Below are 23701 nucleotides of genomic sequence, written 5' to 3' on the forward strand. Positions count from 1 at the left end.
CATGCAATTTTAATTTTTTTGGTGCAGTATTCCCCCAGGAGTAGTAAATGCCGTATAACACACAGGTAGTCACTGGGAATAGCTATCTAGTGCTTTCTAGACAGTATTCTAGGGTTACCATATTTCAGCGAGCAAAAAAGAGGACGGGAGGAGCCCCGCCCTAGCCCCGCCCCTGCCCCTCCCACTTCCTGCCCCCCTGACCTCCCAACCCTCCCCCCGTTCCTTGTCCCCTGACTACCCCCTCCTGGGACCCCTGCCCCTAACTGCCCCCCAGGACTATCTAAGCCTCCCTGCCTCTTGTCCCCTGACTGCCCCAACCTTTATCCACACCCCCACCCCCAGACAGACCCCTGGGACTCCCACGCCCCATCCAACCACTCCCCACCCCCTGACAGCCCCCCCCCAGTACCCCCAACCCACCTAAACCCCTCTGCTCCCTGTCCCCTGACTGCTCCGATCCCTCTCCGCACTCCTGCCCCCTGACAGCCCCCCCCAGAACTCCCAACCCATCTAAACCCCTCTGCTCCCTGTCCCCTGACTGCTCCGATCCCTCTCCCCACCCCTGCCCCCTGACAGCTCCCCCCCAGAACTCCCAGCCCCCTACCCCCCCGCTCCTTGTCCCCTGACTGCCCCCTCCTGGGACCCCTGCTCCTAACTGCCCTCCAGAACCCCACCCCCTACCTAAGACTCCCTGTTCCTTGTCCCCTAACTGCCCCCTCCTAAGACCCCCCCCCAACTGCCCACCAGGACCCTACCCCCTACCTGTACCCTGACTGCCCAAAACTTTCTCCACTCCCCCCAAAAAGCCCCCCCCCATTTCTTGACTGCCCCCTCCAGAACCTCCCTGCCCCTTCTCCTGCCCCCCCTTACCCTGCTGCTCAGAACAGGGTGTTGGGCTCTGTGCGAGCCGGACACGTGGCTAAGCTCCCCAGCACAACAAAACCCGGTCCCTGGCCCTGCACAACAAAACCCGGTCCCTGGTCCGGACCGGGTTGCAGGGGAGAGCTGCCCTTGTATCAGCACAAAGTGCTCTCGCTCCCGTTTTGCTACGCTGCATGGCAGAAACCGCTCCCAGTTGCAAAAGGGGAGGGCTGCACTTTGTGCTGAAACACTTGCTCAGAATGCAGGGCGGAGCTCCTCTCCAGCTGCTCCGGAGTCCAGCCCGGGACTTTCCTGCAGCCCTCCCAGCCGCTCGCTCTGCTGTGCCGGGGGAGGGGGAAATCCCGGACATTGTGAGTGCTTTACAAATTCCCCCCGGACGCTATTTTTAGCACAAAAAGGAGGACATGTCCGGGTAAATCCGGACGAATGGTAACCCTACAGTATTCCAACACACAGAATGTCACCTGCAAGCATATTGGTAGCCTGTGCAGAATGCCATGCACAGATGCAATATGCTGTGACTGATGAGGTAGTCAAAAGGGTGGTAGCTGCATTCTACTGTACTTGCTGCTTCTGAATACCTTCAAAGATAGCCCCAGTTAAAGTGATAGGCAGAAGCTGGGCCTTGAATAGAAAAATCCATGGATTTCTGTGGCAAGGTCATCATCTAATAGGAAATTATGTAATCTTCTGGCTAGACCATCATGACAGAAGGCAATTTTGGCCACTGCCACTGCCTGTTAATTCAGGAAGAAGGATGAGGCTAGTAAATCCTCAATGAGCTTAAAATAGCTGGCTTTCATTGTGATATTCAGTTCCATCAGAATTTGGGATGAGAAAGATGGTTCCCTCTGGGTCTAATGAAAAGGAGACGGAGTTGAGTATCATCAGTATCGCCAATACACGGAGCTGTAGCACAGGAAACCATCATTTGACACTGAAAAATCTTAATTACATCCCAGCACTGGCTACCAATATTCCCTTTAAGGAAAAGATTATGGAGAATTTTCTGTTTTTTCTCCGCCATGTACAGCAAATCTTCGAGTCCTCCTATTATCTTGATCTTGCTCAAACTCAGTGTTAAACCTGGATATGGCTCATCAGCTGTGTTGGTCTCACAGGGCTATTCTCCTCCAGGGATAATTCTCAAGTGTTCTCACTGTGGATTTTTTTTAGGACTATCAGATGCCTTTTATGCCATTGATGACAAAGTGGTGTTGATACAGTCCACAGAAATGGCAAATTCGTGCTTGAGTGGCTCTGTTCTTTTCTCTTTCAGAGGACTCAGAGGGCAGTACTGGGTGATTTACCCATCTGCCCCAGTGCTTTCTTTCAGGTGCAGCACTGCACAGTTCTATTCTGTCACCTGTTTGATATGCATGTGAAGTCATTAGGAGAGCTAGTGAGGAAGCACGGGCTGTCATGTCTATAAAATAAAAAACAGAGCAAGCTCTATGTTTCCATTTCATCCAACTCCTATACTGCTATTGATCAAATTAGTGAGTGTCTTGTTGAGATTGGAATTCAACCAAGGGTAAACCCAGGGGTTTTGGTGGAGTTTTAGAGAACCATGTCTGTAAGTAAGGAGCTACATTTTAGATTTGACATCCGATATTCTCATTGAAGCGGATACAATTATAAAACAATTAGATTAGGATACATCATCCTGTGTTTGTGTCAACTCATTGCTCTACCAACAAGGAAATAATCCACTCCCAGTCTAGATACTCTTGAGTACTTGGAAGCCTGGACAGCTGACATCCTTGAGAACCCTCATAGATATCTGTAAGGAGAAGGTTTTGAGCTCGAACACACACCCACATTTTTAGAAACTCCTTCATGTTCCTTTAAAAAAAATTACAAAGTTTTTTATTGTTAATGTCATTATGTTGGTAACATGAGATACAGTAACAGGGTGTGCTATTCCTTTAAGGGAGGCTACAGAAAATAGATTTAAAAATCATATGAATTTTTAAATTAATTATATAGATTGACCTGTTTCTAGAAAAATCTTTTCTAATGCTAGTCTCTTGATACACTTAGAATATGTGTTGCATATTGCAAAATGGACCTGGAGCCTCTTTCTCTCACTGTTCTTCTGTTTTGATATTTTGTTTTTGGGTTTTTTCCTGTTTTCCATGTCCTAATCATTAGCGCTGCACCAAATTCACGGTCCATTTTGGTCAATTTCACGGGCATGGGATTTTAAAAATCACAAATTTCATGATTTTAGCTATTTATATCTGAAATTTCACGTTGTTGTAATTGTAGGGGTCCTGACCCAAAAAGGAGTTGGGAGGAGGGTGCAAGGTTTTGTAGGAGAGGTTGGAGTACTGCTACCCTTACTTCTGCACTACTACTGGTGGTAGCACTGCCTTCAGAGCTGGACAGCTGGTGTGTGGCAGCTGCTGGCTGGGAACCCAGTTCTGAAGGCAGAGCCACTGCCAGCAGCAGTGCAGAAGTAAGGATGGCATGGTATGGTACTAATCATGCACTTTTTCTTGGCTCATGCTGTAAGCAATCTTGCAGTTCATTTCTGGGTGCAATATAACATTGATTAACATTATACCTACTGATAGAGAAGGGAAGGAAACTGCATTTTAGTAAGCATAAACTATGATTTTTCTACATTTCCAGTGACAGCTGTACTTTTACATTAGGAATGCTTATGTTCTTAATTTTTAAAAAGATATCATTACATTTGAGATTTCTTGACTTTTTAAATGCATTCTTTATTTAAAACTAACTTCTTTCTAAATCTCTTTAGTTTATATCTAGTTTATGAGACCCATTCCTGGTTTTCAGCTTCTGGGAAGTGGTTGGAAATTATGGCTCCAGTTCATCAAGGAACTTAGGTGTATGCCTAGCTTTAAATCCAGGAGTAATTCCATGGATTGTAGCCTATTTACTTGGCCTTTGTGTGTATATGAAACATTAAAGCTACATGTGATAAATATATAGTTAATACTAGAGATGGGCCCTAGCCAAAACCACAGGTCTGAATACCCCAGAAACATAAATCTAGATCTGAACTTTATGGGCCTGGGATGAAATGTTCAAAAGTGCCTAAAGGCCTGTGATAGGGTGTATAAACCCTACACTGGAACTGAGCAACTCTGGGCCCAGGTGGCCCTGCCCATCTCTACCTGCTCCAGCTGAAGATGTTCCAGCTGAAGATAGAGTTTAAAAGGGAGCCAGACAGCTCAGAAGAGGACTCCAGGGCAGAGAGAGGGACCTACCCTGACAGTTCCTGGAGAAGGACAATACAGAAACCTTTCCCTCAGAGAAGGAGCCTGCTTGATAAGCCCAAACTGGCTGAAGTTTCAGTTATTCTCCCTTTCTTTAATATGGTGTCAAACTGTAAAACTTTGGTGGGGTAGTGAGTGGTAGGAAGTGGCCCCAGGAGGCAGCCTTAAGGCTCTCCCAGGTGCTGAACATTGTGGCTTCTTGCAGAGTCCTGGGATGGAACACAGTGGAGTGGAAGGGCCTGGGCTCACCTGCCAACCACCTTGCTAGAGAGGGCACAAAACCCCTCTCTTCCAGACTCCCTCTGAGGAAAACCCAACGAGACTAAAGACTTTGCAACCTCCACAGCAGGGATTGAACACCCGCAGGTTGTCTTCCACCCCTCTACACTTCCCCCTTCGAGAGGGCATGGGGCCTGATATCTTCCTTCAGATTCTGTTACCCATGAGAGGCTACGGCTAACTGTTGACTTGACCTGAGGGTCGGGTCGACACCCACCAAAAGGCAGACAGCCATAGGACGTGATAGTGGCCAGTGAGAGACATTGGAGGTGGAGTGAGTAGAGACCTAGTACCCTGACCACTAGGTGACACTGCTAGTGAGAGCTGCCCATTGCAGTGCCTTAGGAGCTTACATCCCACTTTCAAAAGTGCCTAGCTCACTTTTGAAAGCAGACATCATCTCCTAAGTTATTTACGTACTTTAGGATATCTTAACCCTGATCCATTTGAAAAGCTGCACCTCCTTCATTTACTTCCCCAAGCATGAGTTCAGGATTTCACATTCCCTGCATAATAGCTGATATTATTATAAATATCTTGGGCCATGTACAGCAGTACAGAAAAATGTTATTCTTCTCTATTTTAGGTGTTTGTGGCTTCATCAGCTCTGGTATACAAGACATACAAGTTTTGAATTCAGACATTCTTAGGTATATGAAAGAGGAAGTGATTTTAAATATTGCATTGTGAAGTGTATTTTTTAAGTACATCAATAAATACATTCTCTTAAGGAATTGAGATCTTACAGTTTCTTAATTTTTTCTTTTTTCTTTTTTTGTCTTTTTAAAGATTTGGAGTTCATTTATGAATGGAAAATGCTAATTGAACCAAATGGGCTAAATGTACTGCAGCAGAAACATGCATAGGGAAATTTTTATTTATTTACTTAAGTTCTACTTTATAGCCTCCAGCATCTGTGATTAGTGGGGACAGACTCACACAGATACAGGGAATTTATGCAATGCTCTTCCTCTTTCTTTTTCTATTCCTGATTAATCTGTTCCTCCTAGGCACAGTCTGGGGGTAAAAATTATATTGATGAATGTCAATGTTCCAATATTAGTGGTGGAGGACAAGTACCTTGATCACTAATAGTGACTCCAGGTGCAGCTCAATATTGCCAAAGTAAGATGTTCCGGAATAAGCGTGATCTATGATGCTCCATTTCTTCTCTCATCCTGTTAGTAAAGCAAAGTTCAGTCATTTTGTGCACTGTTCTTGCAAATAGGTTTTGCATCATCTGAAATACAAAGGCTGCTGGTTATTCTAGCAAATTGTAAACTACTTTATTTTGTTCTGTCAATCTAATCCTTAATAGTAGAAGAAGGTTCTTAAATATTATGGTTATGAAAGATAAATAGATACCTAGATAGAGTTGCAGACTGAGTTTCTAGGGCTGCAGTTCTGTGGATATAAAATATAAGGATCGCAATGTTTCATTAGAACATAACTCAATCCAAAAGTGTGATGCAGATGCCAGCATTCATGTAGGATCATAGCCAGAATTTAACCCTGAATTATGCGTTTGGGAAGAACAGCCAGTGCCTCTCAGGAGTGCAGAACTACTATTTGGGGTAAGAGATTTGATGAAGGCAGAGCTGACTATTTAGCTCATGTCAATAGAAATGTCTCTGTCTTCATTCTCTGTCATTTCTTCCATGCAGCTAGGAAGCTGAAATGTGAATGTTTTCCAATTAAGCAAATACTGTGTTTTTGAAAGTAGAGATTTAGAGCCAAATTTTCAGCCTGTCCTTCACCACACCTCATTTTTGTGTTTTCACAAACAAATAATTATTGTGGTGAGATTTGTGTGCATCTATGTAATTACATTAAATTCATTTTGATATCTGTGTGTCAGATTTGGGTGCTTAATCAGGGTCAATTTTCATCAGCTCAATCAAGTAAATTTAACTGTGAGTCCAAACTAGGAGTCTCAGAGCTACAGTTTGAGGTCTCCCTTGGTTCAGGTTCACTGCACTGAAATATCACAAGCTGTTATTAAGAATTTCCCCCCCCCCAAAAAAAATCTTACCAAATTGTCTGGTAACTTAGGCTGCTCTTGAAGCAGATCCAGAAAATAGACTCTGTGCATGCATGATGGAAGCAAAACCAGAGATGGGGGGGGGAGAGGGGGGCGGGGGAAGAGAGTCAAAGCCAGGATTTCAAACCCAAGCACCGCAGAAATTTAAGGGGGTTGACAATTGAGGTTTTGGTTCAGTGTTTGCTTAGCTGTTACGGAGAACTGAGCAACATCCGTCCTACAATGGTAGCTTTTTACAGCACAATGAGCAGCCTTCACTTCATTTAAATGGACAGTTTTTTGCACCTTTCCCTTCTTATAAGACATTAGCAGCTAGGAATAGGATGAAGCATTTTTGCTAAAATTCAATCTAAGTAGACTTTTAAATTGTGTATGCTGAAGAGGGTAAATTTTGCCCTTAACTGCTGGGCTGTTCAGGAAGAAAGAGGTGCAGGCTGGAGTGGTGCCAGCCCTGGCTTTGTGCTGAGGTGTACTCTGCTGCTGCTTTACTGGAAGCAGAGGCCCATATCACCAAAGGGATTTGGGAGTTAGGTGTCTAAATCCCTTTGAGGATCTGGGCCGCAGTGCCTCTCCTAGCATTTGCATGCTGTGCACCAGGGCATATGCACTGGTTGGCTGGGATTCTGGCTGTGCCCCTGGGGGTGCAGGAGCATCAGTGAGCATGGTAGTTAGGCTGCTTTCCTAGCACAGCAGCATTCGGCATCCATCTCTGTTGCTGTAGGGGATGAGGGAAGAGAGAACAGGCTGTTTACATCCTCTCTGTGACCCAGCTCACCTGTGAAATCTAAGGCAGGATTTGGTCCCTAAGATTGGATGATTATTGGTGGTGCCAGGTACGATATTGGATAATTACCACATTTTCCAGACAGTTTTGTTAATTAAAAATTACCAACTTCTTTAAATCTCTCTAGTGAGGTTTTTTTGGTTGTTACGTGGTCATTACTTATTGTGCTTATTGCCTTATTAAATTTTTGTGTTGGATATACAAGATGCACCCAATGAGCCTCATTTAATGCTCCTCTTTTCTTCAAAAGGGCAAAGAAGTATTAGGGAGTGGCAGATAGTGAAGAGGTGGGTGTTAAATACCTGGCCATACTCTCAGTAATCTACAGATGATGGAACAACCCGATCTGATATCAGAAGAATGGGGGGGTGTTGATACCTGAAGAAATTATCTGAAAAATGATTGATTAGAGATTTGGGAAGATATGTGGGTATGTCATGCCAATCCATAGCAGCCCACGCTGGCCCCTAGCATGCGTGCCTGGGTCAATAGGATTCTTTGGAGCCCATTCCATGAAAAGGATGGGGTGGAAGTATTGAAGAGCAGGATTCTTTTTCACCTACCCCTCTGGAAGTGTTGAAATCTTGGTTCCATTGTAATGCATGGGAATTCTGCCATTGACTTTAATGGAATCAGGATATAATTCAGGTTCCCTCCCCCACATCACCCTGCTCTCACTCCTGTTTTGTGCAGTTAGGAGGAGAAAGAAAGCTCAATGAATCAAACTCCAGGCTTTTGTCAAAGTGCATGTGCCAACACTTTTATCTCTGATCGGAATTGAAACATTTTGGGAAAACGTGTCAATCTTGATGAAATTTCATTTCAAAATAAAAAAAATGAAAAAAGCATTTTGAAAACATTGAAAGGTCTCGTTTTGACATTTTCAGAATAAAATGTTTTGATTTTTTTCCAATAACTGTTAAAAGGATTTTTTTGTTTAAAAAAATAAACAATAAAAAGGATAAAATTAAAATGAAACTTTTTCGACTGACATGAAACAAAATTATTTTTGAATTTGTGGGAAACTTTGAAATGGGCTTTGAACTACTTTGAAATGGCAAATTTTTGAAATAATAAAATTTCCTTGAAAATGGGGAATCTGGTTCTGTCACAGCTCTATTCTTAATGCACCTGCATAATGTGTGCACACATGCACAGACTATATAGGGTATCACTGGTGGTGTAAATATCAATAATGCCTAAAGTGCCTTCTTCCTAATATTTGACTATTATAAATGCTGTGCCTTTATAAAGATGGAGTACCTTTTATAAAGAAATGAAACATGTAACAAAGGTAATGTGTTTTCCATTCTCCTAGTTTTTATGCTTATGATAACATAGTAGACATCTGGAAAAGACTCAGGAGGACTCAATCAATTTTTCTTTAATTCTGCGAAGGTCAGATCGGAAGAGCACACTAGAGCATAGAGTTGTTGACCTTTTCAGAAGGGAAAGGTTAGGACCCACACTTATGCAGTCTCCACCAATAAAAGTGCAGAATAAGTCACTAAAGTCCCAACCTTCAGGAATAAAGTGCTGTTTTGCAATGTTTCACTAGTTGAGTTTTCAGCACAGGGCAGAAAGGAATGTCAGGCATTACCATACAGGCTATGATGTTTATATAAATGTTCCATTATTTATGATGCAGGGAACCCAGATACTTCAGAGCAGCAACAGGAGCATTTTGGTGCTGGCCTCTTTACTTATTTAGTGAACTTCTTGGTGCTGAACCATGCTGGATTGACAACCCTGTAGTCAAAGATCCTTCATTTATCAACAGAAGAAAGACAGTGGTGGTGTAGGCTGCCCTACTGTCCCTGTCCTCCCCTACTGTTCCTTAGGGATCACCTGTAGGGGCACAAGATTAGTTCACTGGCTATTCAAGCATTGGCCTCTCTTACTAAGACAAAATAGATCCCAGTGAGGCGGTGGGTTTTTGTCACATGGTCACCTGTCACCTGGGAACTAAACTGAGGCCAGCAACTCTTAACAGCTGCCACAGGGAAACAACTTCCAGTCACTACCAACTTAGTTTAGATTTGCACCAGTGACTTATAGTTGAGAGGCTCAATAGCTTACCAATCACCTGATCCAACCTTTCACCTTACTTTTTTGTTTTTTGATAATAGTTACCCAAAGGGTTTTGAATGTTCAATTTCTACCTTTAGCAGTGGCTGTGTTAAGAGCTTGGTGATATTCTTGGTATTCTCAAGGGCCAGTCACAATCATGTCCTTAATCTGCAAGATCTGATGACATGCCTATTTTGTAAACATGAGGTATAAGTGTTCAATAATAATAATAATAATAATCAATTAATAATCTAATGTCCTCTCCAAGCACTCAATCATGAACTGTTCCATAACTATCTTGTACATTAACTGAAGTGCAAAAAAATAAAGATGTGCAACAAATCATGCCATTTATTCATTACTGATGAAGGGTCAATTATTCTGATATTTCCTACTGTATTTTATCTGCATGTTCAAGATCAGTGATGTTCTCAGAAGAACCGCTGAAGGCAATGATTTGGACCCCTAGCTATGGTCGGTTCTCTGCCCTCACAGTGATTTTAATCTGACTTTAACAAACCTTACTAAATTTTATAGCCAGCCATGTGCGGCATTGAAGAATAAACAGGATGACTTGAGCTGAGGGGTGAAAGCGTGGCTTTGGGATATTGTATTCCCTTTAGCTATGTAATACAGTAATTTCAGTAATACAAAAATAGGATGGCCTTTGCTCTACGCCACTATCTCTAAAGAGTTAGTCAATCACTCTACTGTTGTCTTTTGGCAGTACTATAATTTCATCCCTCTCTGCTTCTTGGGTTGCTTTTTTCTGATCATGTGTCTGGCTGAGGAGCATTATGTGACAAACTTATAGAGGAAGCAGATGATCAGATATTAATGGCTTTATTTAGAGAAGAATTATATGCAACGGGAAACTGCTTTTGATGCAGCCTTCGAGCAAATAGTCTGTACCTTGCCTCAAAAACAGTCAGTTGAAGTGCCTTAGTGCAAGGGAACGTGCCTGTGACTTGAGCAGTGTGAATAACTGAGTTTTTTTAAGTCAGGTGACTGAATCAAACAATCAGAAGAAAACAAACTTTTGGGGGAGTTGACCTGAGACTAATGTCTTCCAAATGTTTTGGTCATGCAAAAAAGCTGAAAAAAATTCATTTTGGGTTGAAAGAAACATTTAAACATTTAATTCTACAGAAAATGTTTCATTTAATTTCATTTCACTTTGGATTTAAAATCCAAAACTAAATGCATTTCTAATTGAAACATGTCAAAACGAATCTGCATTTTTTGCAAAAAAAAAAAAAAAAAAAAAAATCACAAAAAATTCCACCCAACTCTACTTGTGATTTTGTCTTAAATGGCAGTGACCATGCTGTGAAGTGTTTGTGACACAGTAGGAACCCCTTATTTCCTAAATATGGAGCAGCAAAGATTTCATTTGAATGAATGCTAATGATGAGAAAGCCCAGGGGAAATAATCACAAATGGCTAGTTAAAGAAGGCTGTGGAAAGAAGAGTGGCTAAGAATAAAAAAAAGTCTGTATTTCTCTCAGCTTAGGACTGGTGAAGAAGTTGCTAATGATGATATTGCTCTTGAGCTTATTCCTAATGGGGAAACTACAATAGTAAAGGAAACTATGTAATATGTAGACTTCCTAAAATATGAATAGGAAAAGGAGGGAAAGATGGACTGGTGATTAAGCCACCTACATTTTGTTTCTTCTAGCAAAGATATTGCTAGGTTAATTTTCACTAGCATACTAATGGGGATAATGAGACAAAGTACAGAATATAGGAATACTAGCTTTCAATACTACCCCCCTCCCCCCCCCCCAAGCTTTGTTAAAATAACTGTAAAGGATGAACAAGCCTACACAAGTAAATCTATTTCAGGTTGAAAAAAAAGTGTGCTACAGTATATTGTAACTCATTCATTTTATTATTATTATTATTGCTATTTAATATTAATAATGCAGTTGGGCCTAGAGGCCTCAACCTGGTAGGAACTCCATTGTGCTAGTCCTCTACGTAGGGCAGGTCAACACCATTGTTTAAGTTGATATAACTTTCATCGCTCAAGGGTGTGAAAAAGCTACCCCCGACCGACGAAAGTTACATTGACTTACATGCTGTCCACTATGTCAGCAGCAGACGCTCTCCCACTGACATAGTTTCCGCCTCTCGCAGAGGTGGAGTATTTATGCTCATGGGAGAGCGCTCTCCCATCAGCATAAAGCATCTTCACAAGATGTGTTACAGCGGCGCAGCTGCATCGGAGCATCTGTGCCAATGTAGCACTTCTACTGTAGACTAGCCCTTAGTAACTGGCAGTCCCTGCCCCAAAGGGATTATGATTTAAGAATCTGATCTTGCAAAAGATGTACACACATCCGTAAGTAATGAGAGTAGTCACATTAACTTCAATCTTGCCCTGAAACTGGGACTCACATGAGGCAGTTTGCTCTTTAGAAATCATGAAAATTTCTAGGAATCATAGAATATCAGGGTTAGAAGGGACCTCAGGGGGTCATCTAGTCCAACCCCCTGCTCAAAGCAGGACCAATTCCCAACTAAATCATCCCTGCCAGGGCTTTGTCAAGCCTGACCTTAAAAACCTCTAGGAAGGAGGTTTCCACCACCACCCTCGGTAACCCAGTGATTCACCACCCTCCTAATGAAAACGTTTTTCCTAATATCCAACCTAAACCTCCCGCACTGGAACTTGAGACCATTACTCCTTGTTCTGTCATCTGCTACCACTGAGAATAGCAGAGTTAAGTAGAAAGCTTCTCTAAACTAACAGGTAAGTATATATCCATGCTGAAAAATTCAGATTCTTAATTTATATTTATATCCAAATATATTTACATACTTATGGTATTTGTATGATAAGTCAAAGGTTTCTTGGATGTCTTCCTGAGTTGGATTCTGTTTAGTTTTGTGTGTTTGATTTTTTTGGGGGTGAGGAGAGGGGAATCCCAACTTTATTTTGAAGAGTTATGATGGATTGGTTCTCTTTTTGGCTACATTCGTTACAATTCCAAAATATAAAATGTGCTTGTAACAAAAACTGTTAAACATATGAAGCCCTAAAACTCTTGTCTGTCCCAAAAGGCAGGGAAGTAATACATAAGATCAGTGGGCTTTCTCAGCATTGTCTGTTCAAGCAGATCTAGTGGGCAAAATGCTAAGGAAATAAACAAATATATTGTGCCTCTATGGTTTTATTTTTTAAATTTAGGGGATAATTGAAATTAAGGCAACTATGTTTTGGGGAAAAGGAAATAATTTTCTAATGTTCAATTCAAGGGGTAACATTTTGCTGTGTATTCAGGTGTTGAAGATAAAAGATAATACAGGGAGATGAAAATGGATTTCATGCAGGATAAATACAGTTACATTAGATAATGGACTGAAATATGAATGACATAATTACTGAAGTGTTTTTTTTTAAAGTGAGGTCTATTAGCAAAAAGTGACTGTACCATTTTAGAAAATTGCTGGCAATATTGTGAAAATTGGTGTGTATAATAGTCCCGTATTGGAAATTATTAAAAACTCAAGTGGGGTAAAAACTGCAAAGTGGATAAAAGCTATGATTTTTCACTATTTAGAGCTCATTCTGAAAGTCCTCTTACAATTATGGAAAACTGTTCCTCTCTCTCTCTTCTACACACACTCACAGTCACGCATACACTCAAACGCACACAGCCTATTCTTAAAAGCAGTAAAGAAGAAAGTACTGAGATTAAAATAACCCTTGATTTATAGAGATTTTTCACAAGCTAAAACTGTAGACATCAGAGATATTAGGGAGGGGGAAAGTATGCAATTTGACTATTTTGATAAAACACACTATACAAAAGAAGGGGAAAAAATGAATTGATCATGATCTTTGAAACCAATTATATTATTGTTCTATCTCTTTTCTTGCAGCCAAGAACACTAAAACTGATGGGCACATTTTCAAAGTTAGGGTTTTGCAAAATATGGCCCATATCTTGCAACGAATAATATACATGTTTAACAAAATTACTAGTGATCCCATTGATTTCAAGGGACTGCTCAAAAGGCCTGAAATTAAGCACTCTAGAGGATCAGGGACATAATGCATATAATCTCTGTGCACCTCATTTCAAAAATATATCTCAGCGCCCCTTATGGAAATATTTTATTCACTTGTTTAAATGTTTTTCTCCAATAAATATTTTCTTCCCAAAAACTTCAGAAACTTTTGGAATATTTTGTGATGTTTGTAGTTTTGTATCTATGATTTTGGAAAATAACTAACTCATCAGTGCAACAATTCATCTGTCTGGGCAAAATAATAGTTTTTTCCCCCCATACAGAATGGTTAAAGGATGGGGCGGGAGAAAAAAGAAATATTATTACTACTCTTTTGTATTGAATACAACTTATGGCCTGTGCGGGATATTACTGAAACATTTAAAAATCAGGAAAGAAGAATTAATAGCCATGTGGTAGCTAAGATGCAGATCAGCAAATAACTTAAGCACATACTTAATGTTAAGAATGCGAGTAGTATCATTGAAGTCCACAGGAGATATCTTGGCTCTGTTGAAGTCAATGGCAAAACTCCCGTTGACCTCAGTGGGGCCAGGATTTCACCACATGAGACTATTTGTGTGCTTATACCCTTTGCTGAATCAGGGACTAACCCAATTAATTCTAGGTACCATGTTATATGTCCAGATTTGGTGAAGGAGGTAGAGCAAATATATAGTCCTTGGGCTATCTTTGCATTTTTTCACAAAAATTGGATGCTGGATACCCTGGCTCCATGGATGTGATTGCTGATCCAATATAGCCATCAACTATCTTCATAATGATGTGGTGAGGTTAATCAGGTAGGGACAGAGTCACAATTGTCCTATACTGTAGTCCTTTAAACTGGTGAGAAGTAGGTGTAAAACACAAGGAATAAGAATGGCAGTATTTACAGAACATTGCCCATCTGTAAAGGATTACACTGTAGACCACCGGTAAATTTGGCCTTTAGTGTTTCTTAAAATATTTTGAGAACCTCAAATTGAAGTACCACTAAAAGTTGCAAGTAGTATTTTAACTGAACAATGAACTAATTAAGCATTAGCACCAGCTGTGCCAGTTTCCTTATTAGGATATTTAGCTGAATAGCCTTATTTGTGAAAAACTAGTACATGTTCTTTTGAATTTATTTTTGAATGGTTGATGGTTCAAAGATACAACAAACAAAAGAAATCTGCTGATGCTACATACAGCTACTTTCAAAGATAAATATTACATATATCTCTTTCCCCAGTTACTCCACTGTGTAATTTTTCTGGAATAGTAGAATAGCACATGTGTTTTCTCCCTATTCGTAAGGAGAACAGAGAGAGGTCTAGGTTGGATATTAGGAAAAACTATTTCACTAAAAGGGTGGTGAAGCACTGGAATGGGTTACCTAGGGAGGTGGTGGAATCTCCATCATTCAGAAGTTTTTAAGGCTTGGCTTGACAAAGCCCTGGCTGGGATGATTTAGTTGGTGTTGGTCCTGCTTTGAGCAAGGGGTTGGACTAGATGACCTCCTGAGGTCTCTTCCAACCCTAATATTGTATGATTCTATGAATGTCATTATCTACTCTATGCATGTGCTTTCAATAGGTGTGAGAGCAGTTTTTAAACTAAGGGCTAGGGAAAGCTGACATGTGTGGAGGAGCACATGGTTCAGATAGAGACATGCCTAAGGGGAGAATCTACTAATGGAGATTCTCTATGTCCTAGTAAGGAGGAGACAAGGGAAAATGATAAATACAGGTAGGATCTGATGAGAAACAGTCAAATGAAAAAAAAGTCTCATTCAATTACATCATGTAATGGGAGACAGCTAAAAAGTGACAAGTTTTTAAAGTGCTTACATACCAGTGCTAGAAGTCTAAATAATAAGATGGGTGAACTAGAGTGCCTGATATATTAAATGAGGATATTGATATAATAGGCATCACAGAAACTTGGTGGAATGAGGATAATCAATGGGACACACCATATGAGAACACAAGTGACACAAGCAGTACATTGTACTGTCTATTACAGACAGTATTCTGTCTGTAATACATTGACAGAATTACAGACCCCCCGCCCCCCAGAAGAGTAACCCTAATAAATGAGCATACTCCAAATTAACAGGCAAATCTGATAACAAAAGGGGTAAACAGTGAGGTGGCAAAATTTGCAGATGATGCAAAACTACTCAAGATAGTTAAGTCGAGGCAGACTGCGAAGAGCTGCAAAAGGATCTCTCAAAACTGGGTGATTGGGCAAGAAAATGGCAGGTGAAATTCAATGTTGATAAATGCAAAGTAATGTGTAACACCAAGAGACCCCAGTCATCAGCGGGTGGGATTGAACCTGGGATCTCTAGATCTTACTGCATGAGCCTCTCTTGCACGAGCTAAAAGCCAACTGGCTGTTAGCTAAGGCTGTATAGCAAACTCATTAATCTCTCTCTCTAAGTGGTCTTGGTGTCAGTAGATGGGACAGAACACCACACTCAGAAGGTGTGTGGGTTACAAATGCACATTGAAAAACATAATCCCAACTATACATATAAAATGATGGGGTGTAAATTAGCTGTTACCACTCAAGAAAGAGATCTTGAAGTCATTGTGGATAGTTCTCTGAAAACATCCACTTAATGTGCAGTGGCAGTCAAGAAAGCAAACAGAATGTTCGTCATCATTAAGAAAGGGATAGATAATGAGACAGAAAATATTATATTCTCTCTATATAAATCCATGGTATGCCCACATCTTGAATACTGCGTGCAGAGGTGGTCACCTCATCTCAAAAGAGATATATTGTACTTGGAAAAAGTTCAGAAAAGTGCAACAAAAATGATTAGGAGTATGGAACAGCTGCCATATAAGGAGAGATTAATAAGACTGGGACTTTTTAACTTGGAAAAGAGACGACTAAGGGGGGATATGATAGAGGTTTATAAAATCATGACTGCTGTGGAGAAAGTAAATAAGGAAGTGTTATTTGCTCCTCATAACACAAGAACTAGGGGTCACCAAATGAAATTAATAGGCAGCAGGTTTAAAATAAACAAAAGGAAGTATTTTTCCACACAACACACAGTCAACCTGTGGAACTCCTTGCCAGAGGATGCTGTGAAGGCCAAGACTATAACAGGGTTCAAAAAAAGAACTAGCTAAATTCATGGAGGATAGGTCCATCAATGGCTTTTAGCCAGGATGGGCAGAGATGGTGTCCCTAGCCTCTGTTTGCCAGAAGCTGGGAATGGGTGACAAGGAATGGATCACTTGATGATTACCTATTCTGTTCATTCCCTCTGGGGCACCTGGCATTGGTCACTGTCAGAAGACAGGATACTGGGCTACATAGACCTTTGGTCTGACCCAGAATGGTCATTCTTATGTTCTTATGAGAACTACCCCATCCATACTGTAAAATCCCTCTGACAAAGGAACATAACTGTATATTTTCTTATTGCTGTGTAACATTGGGTGTTTCTTTTGAACTCCCACCAGTTGTTTTTTTTTTTATAAACAGAAACCAATTTAAACAGAATCCCATGGAGGCCAAGTCTGGTCTCATTGGGATTTGGTTTCATTTTCATTAAATGCTGAACTAGGGGAAAGACATTTTATTATTCTTCCAAATTTCTCCAGCTCTTTTGATAAAGGTAAAACCACTTTAATTAACATATACAGTAGTACAAATTAAAAAAAAGTTGAACAGTGCAATTTGCATTTTGACCCCTTTAAATTTATTGTTTGTACCCAGCAGTAGATCAGTAATAGCTCTGAAAGACTACTTCAGGCTTAAGGTTAGGTCTGTTTTTTACTTATGTTTTTGATTAAAAACCTATCCTTTGTCATATATGAGCATCAAATGTGTATAGCATCATGAAAACAACTCATTCATGTACACACAAAGCAAAATCTACAACTGAGGTAAATCAACAATGCTTCTTTGAATTCTACTCTGATTTACACCAGCTGAGGATTTGGACCTATATATTTATAATTAACAACATCATAACTGTGTTTAGTTATGATTAAGAGCCAAAACACTAGAACATAGGAAACCTGCTCATCTCTTGCAAAATGGGTCATATTTCTTAGCTGGTATAAACTGCTGGAAAAAATGGAGAAACATCATAAAATATGAATGAAAATAAACTATTTCTTGTGGCTAGAATTATAGTTTGAAATGGGTATACTAATTCAGCCATACAATACATTTTCCCCCAATTTCATATTGTGGCTGAACAACAAGCAAAATAATGGATAGTCTTTCTGCACTAGGTGCAGGTGGAGCAAAACTTTCACTGTAGGAGCCTTGTAAATACCCAACAAATTGTTCATATATAAAGGCAGCAAACAGAGTTTTCTTCTAATTGGCAAGCTATTAGAGCTGCCACAAGAATGAACAACAGTCTTCATAAGTACAGTTACTAAATATTTACAAAAGCAATAATATTCTTTCCTATTACTGCTTCACATCTTGGCATACTGCTCTGAGATCATATGTACTTTAAAGAAGAGGAGGGGGCAATTCCTACACGAACAAAATAATTAGCGTCCATTCCACATCCAGTTCTCCATCTACTAAAATTATTGAAAGCCATAACAACTAAATCTGCTGATACTAGCATCTAAAATAGCTGTTAAAGCACACCAAGATTTAACATATAATTGGCTGCTGCTGCAAGCTGTAGGATCTGTTCCAGGTCATTTCACACACAAAGTGTCCTTTGATGCCCCTCCTTACATTTCCTCTTAATCCTCCTCCATTGTTTTAACCTTTAGACTGCATTATAATTCCATTGCTTTATTTTAGTTCTGCTTCATACAATGCAAAAGAAATGATGGCCCAGAAACTGTGTCAGTTACTAAAATGAACTTCCTCACTGATGAGCAAGCTGGAGAGTGATATGGCTGAATGAACTAATATTTTTCTGTTAGCTTTAGATCTTTGAAAGAGATTTTCTCATTCTGTTAAAGCTAAAATACTTATGGGTGTGCAAACCTAAAATTATTCAGGATAGTGGGAAGATGAAAACAATGCAGACTTCAGGTCCATTCCCCTCACTGCTTGAAACTATGGAGGAATTCAGATCACTATTCAAACTTTGTGTCTTGGGCCTATTTCTGTTTCTGAGATTGGGTTTATTTTGGGTAAACATCTAAAAGATCAAATGCTTATCCAGACCTCTTCAGTGTTCAAAACTGAGCTAGAAATCTCATACAGATACATGTCTTTATGAGATTTATGACACCTCAACATCTGGGACATGTCTGGAAAGTGGAAATATAAGAGATTTATCAGAACATTTCAGAACCTCCCAAATTATTTTGATATTTAAAATAGTCAAATATTTGGTGAAGGAATAACTTATATGTGGAGTTCTATTCGTCCCACTTCACTCACCCATGAAAACAACAGTAGAGGGTAACAAGATCTGCGGCAGTTTCAGAATCTGAATATAAGGGGATGTTAATGTAGAAAATCCTGTAGTAAATATACAGATTAACTGAACAACTACAACCTAAGGAACATTTTTCATTTTGGGAACAAAAAGGCAAGGACAGGTGGCTTTTTTTAATGTAACTTGATGATTAATGCAAAATGATATGAGCTGTGAAACATGCTGATAGGCCACCAAACCTCCTACACATGTCTTCACGTGGGAGGTTGAGAAAGTGCAGTATCTGCCACGCAAAATAAACAGATAAAGTTTTCACCAGCAACTAGTTCTTCTTTTTTGTCTGACCCCATTTGTGATCACCTAGAGACAGAAGTGTTATGCCTGACTCCAAGTCTGCCTCAAAACAGACAATGTTGAGAGAAATTAAGGAACCTGTGCTGTCATGGAAAGATAGATAGATCATCTGCCATCTGTAAGTGTAAAGTGGATATCATTTTAAATCAAGATTAGCCCCAATTTACATCTATTCTATCTATTTTTTAATTTATGTCAATTTTCAGTGGATAAGTCTATCATACTGTGGGTTTCATCTCTTATTACTTGCACAAGCAGGGCTAGATGGTTCCCTAGATCCACACATGAAAAGGAATATTTGTGTATGGTCCATTCCCAATTTATGCAGAAAAGGAAGAGTGATATAAATGTTACCTTTGGGTGGGCTAGAGTTCACTTCATTGCCCTTCTCCAGTGCCTAATACTCCCCACCCCCAAATCCGATAGAAAAGCAGCTGGAGACCCAGAATTCAGTCTCTAAGGATTTTCAGCAAGGATTGCACAGGGTCAACCTCTCCACATTAAAGTCCCCAAAAGAACAAAAGGAAGTAATTCAATTAGTAACAACTTTTTAAAAATCTTATGATAAAGAAACGGTATTTTATAATCCACATACATTATCTTCACAGTTATACATAAATGAAGAAAACACATTAAATCTACAAAAGTCTGTCCCCACAGAAACACAGTGAGAAGAAATCCAAAAGCTTAGGCTGAATTCACCTGAGTCCGCACTGAATCTATACAGTCTACTGAGTCAAAAAGCAACATCTTCCCTCCACTGGCTTGTAGTAATCTTCAGTTAGAATCCATGCAGACTTTTCCTCCGCTGAAACCACCGTTTGCCAGTCCACTGATTAATCTAGATACTTAACTGAGTGGTTGGTTAAAAAAATCATGAGAATAGCAAAATAGAAATGACTCTTTCCCCATTACTACATTTAAAGAAAAGTTGGTGAATAATTCTCGTTGAAACAATTAACTAAAACAGTTTGGCTAAAATTAACCAACATTCAACATATACAATTAAAATAAATTAATTTTCCCTCCCAATTTCTCTTCTCTATAATTAACACTGCCCATGTTGGAGGGTTAACAATATGACTAACCTACTGCAACATGCTTCAGAGTTAGGGACAACAACCTGCTTTCTACTCCTGGGCTCAGCTTCTCCCAACTCAGACAGGGCACACGGCCCTTCATAAAGCAGCTGGCCTGTGTGCTTGGAGTCTGACCCCAGCAACAGGGAACCTATTGGAGCATCTGCCTAGCAACAATGACCCAGATACAACTCACTCCTACTCTCCTAATAAGTCTCTTAAAGAGATATCTCCCTACTAGGCACATGAGTTACATACACTCCTCTTGAACAATGTCTCCCTTGTTTCTGGAACCATGGATGTTTCTCCACAGTTCAGGGAGAATGTGTGTGGAGATGGAGCTAGGGAAATGGAAGTGCTATGCACATTAGCCACCCTACACCTGTCCCATAGAGAATCTAATAGAAAGGCATGGACAGAAAACCTGACTCTCTCTTGTGTTTGTGGACACCATTCATGCCATGGAATCACCGCTTACATTTCCCAGGGGAAATGGCTACTGAGAGAAGAGCTGTCAGCAGGACTTCACCAGAACCATGCTGACTGGTGAGTGGGAGAAAGTTACAAGGGGCAGAGGAGTATTGAAAACGCTTCTGCCTGGAAGACTCTGGCCCCCATAGGATCCCCCAAGATATATAGATTCTGAGGACTGAACACACCGTCTGTTTTTTAGTGGGCAAACCCTGACCTTTGATGGAATCTTCTGGAGAAAATTCTGTAAAGGGAACCCGAAGTAGTGTTGCTCCTGCCTTACCTTCTCTGCCAGGTTTTCTCATATCAAGGTACAATCTGGTTGCCATTAAAGTACTTGAGTATCCAGCTACTACAGTGAAGGGTGAATAAGAAAGGTATTAAGCACAATTGGCATTTTAATTGTGTCTACATTTTCCAAGCGCTACCACCCAAAAGCGAGAGTTGATACACAGCAGTTTTTCCATATACTTAGAATAGGAAATATCTGCAGTGTCTCAGATATCACTGTGTGACAATTGTTCATAGCTGATGACTTTTTAAATAGTAAACTAATTGAGTGATCAAGACAGATCACACTCATAAATCTCTCGTGTGTAAGTATATTTTACTTAAAATGCACATACGGTAGTTTCCAAGGAACAATCTCTTGTGCTAGTTAGAACTTAAATGTTTAGGATCCAATTCTGTCTACTTGCTTTCTGTGGCTGTGGCTGATTTTCCAATTGGCCTTCAGAGTGTCTTGGTGGGTATGTGTGTTCTTTGTTTGGAATTCTGACTTTGCAAGGTAAATAGAGTGTATATATATATATATTTCTTGAAGGGGTATTAATTTTTAAAACAGTTCTTAAATACAGACATGGAGAAATGTCATAGTCACCTTTATTTTATTAACTTGGAAGGAACTCCCAGTATAGATACTACATCAGTGGTTGTTTAACTCCCAAGGAAAATGTACCAGCCAGCTTTACCATCTCACAAAGATTTGCCAATTCTGCGCAGAGAAATTACATTAAGGTATATACTTTTCAAAGTATATTTAATTTTGGTATTAAGCAGCCTTCAGAAATATTACCAGGTGGTTAGTTGGTCAGCATATGTAGAGAAGCATATTTTGTTTTGATACACATGGCTGAGTGAATAAATTACCTACATGTTTGTAATTTTATCTTATGTAGTTTTCTTGGGGGAGATGGGTGAATCCACTTAGCAGTCTAAATCATATTTTCTCTGGAAAATATTAATGAAAATTAGGTTGTTGATTTTTAAATAATAACGGCAGAAGCACTAAACAGAATCAGTTAATCTCCCTGAGTAGATAAGATTCATCTTGGTTATCCATTTGTGCCACATTCATGCCAGCCTCTGAAAATAAATCTAGAAGTCAACCACTGCTCAGCTGTGAGCATTAATTCATCTGATGCTCTCTGACAGGTGTTGCCAGCCTCAAAACTTCAGCAGGTTCTGAAAAAAAAGAGGAGTTGGGGGAAGAATTATATCATGGTTGCTGGAGCTTGGAGGAACATCTGACTTTGCTTTGCAAAATTTCTTTCTGATGTTGACATTTTCATGGAGTTTCATGAACAATCTTGTGACATTCAGAATCTTGTGACATTCTGATGAGCTGAGTGAAATTTCTTTCCCTTACTTAAGCAGTAGCCTAAGACTTTTGTCTCTCTCTCCCCTGCCCCATACTGAAATTTGCAAAGCATCTGGTGAAATTGCTGCATCACACATAACCAAATCTGGACATGACACTTTTGGCAACTATTATAGATTCAGACTCTCTTTCCAGTGCAGGGGAACTTCATTAGCAGCTGGACCAGAGAGCTGCTTCTGGCTTTGACCTGTCAGTGTACTGAGTCCCACCTGGAGCTGGTTACTGAATTATTGCACAGTTGGGACTGCACTACAATATGACTGTGCAGTGCCAGATGCATGTGTGCAAACTGGGGATTTGTGCATATACAACACACTAGCACATGCCCACTGGGTGTTTTGAGCATGGTACTTGGGAATGTGGGAAAGTACTTTATAAAAATATTTGTTTAAGAATACTGATCTGTATTCAAATAATATAATCAACAGCAGTAATGTAATCAACTCAACAGTTTATAAAAGCAGCATGGGTTAAGATATCTTCCCTCCACTTGATAGTTATCAGGTGTTGTATTTGCCTGTCAGCTGTAGCCATTAAAAACCTTGTAGCAACTTATTTCATTAGTAATTTTGAAATCTATATTGGAAATGGGGATAAAGGAATGGATTTAAGAGCTACGTGCAATGAAGTAGAGGCCACATGAACATTTTTTTACACTGGTTTTAAACTATGGCTGTAAAATGGGATTAGGAGTAAATTTGAGAGCTGCCAAGGAGTATAGGTAAAACAGCACATGCTGTTCATTCAGGACTTAATTCAACTCAAAATGACAATTTGTTCAAGTCTTATTTGAAATGTGTACAAAAAAAAAAAAAAAAGAGAATCAAAATGAAAATTAATCACAAATTATCTTAGCAGGTGGCAAATAGAGCCAGTTAAACACAATTTGCTGAATATCTTATATATGCTGAACAGCAATATCTGTCAAAATAGATGTTTGGTGGAATATTTTTTGAACATTTGCCTAAAAATTCTCAGTCTTAAAACTTGAGCTCATTGACTCAAGAGTATGTCTACACTATGGGATTAATCCAAATTTATATAATTCGAATTTTGGAAACAGATTGTATAAAGTCGAATGTATGCGGCCACACTAAGCACATTAATTCAGCGGTGTGCGTCCATGTACCGGGGCTATCGTCGATTTCTGGAGTGTTGCACTGTGGGTAGCTATCCCATAGCTATCCCATAGTTCCCGCAGTCTCCTCCGCCCATTGGAATTCTGGGTTGAGATCCCAGTGCCTGATGGGGCAAAAAACATTGTCGCAGGTGGTTCTGGGTACAGCCTCACCCCTCCCTCCATGAAAGCAACGGCAGACAACCATTTCGCGGCTTTTTTCCTGGGTGAACACTGCAGACTCCATACCACAGCAAGCATGGAGCCCACTCAGCTCAAGACAGCAGTCATGAACATTGTAAACACCTCGCGCGTTCTCGTG

At 40.1% G+C, this 23701-nt stretch overlaps 1 long non-coding RNA gene across 4 annotated transcripts; it reads right to left on the reverse strand.

Moving 5' to 3' along the window:
- Positions 1 to 828: 828 nt before the first annotated feature.
- LOC103307542 (uncharacterized) lies at positions 829 to 20242 on the reverse strand. Of its 4 annotated transcripts, none has more exons than XR_010599933.1 (5): positions 20141 to 20242; positions 19755 to 19905; positions 5775 to 5813; positions 5490 to 5587; positions 829 to 2308 (listed from the first exon to the last, which is right to left on the reverse strand). It is a non-coding gene; the product is annotated as an uncharacterized LOC103307542 (long non-coding RNA). The 4 variants fall into 4 exon arrangements; XR_010599934.1 differs by having other exon boundaries at positions 829 to 2727; XR_006177057.2 differs by lacking the exon at positions 5775 to 5813.
- Between the last annotated feature and the right edge of the window lie 3459 nt (positions 20243 to 23701).

Source organism: Chrysemys picta, chromosome 3 (genome assembly GCF_011386835.1).
Source record: "Chrysemys picta bellii isolate R12L10 chromosome 3, ASM1138683v2, whole genome shotgun sequence".
Lineage (NCBI taxonomy): Eukaryota > Metazoa > Chordata > Testudines > Emydidae > Chrysemys > Chrysemys picta.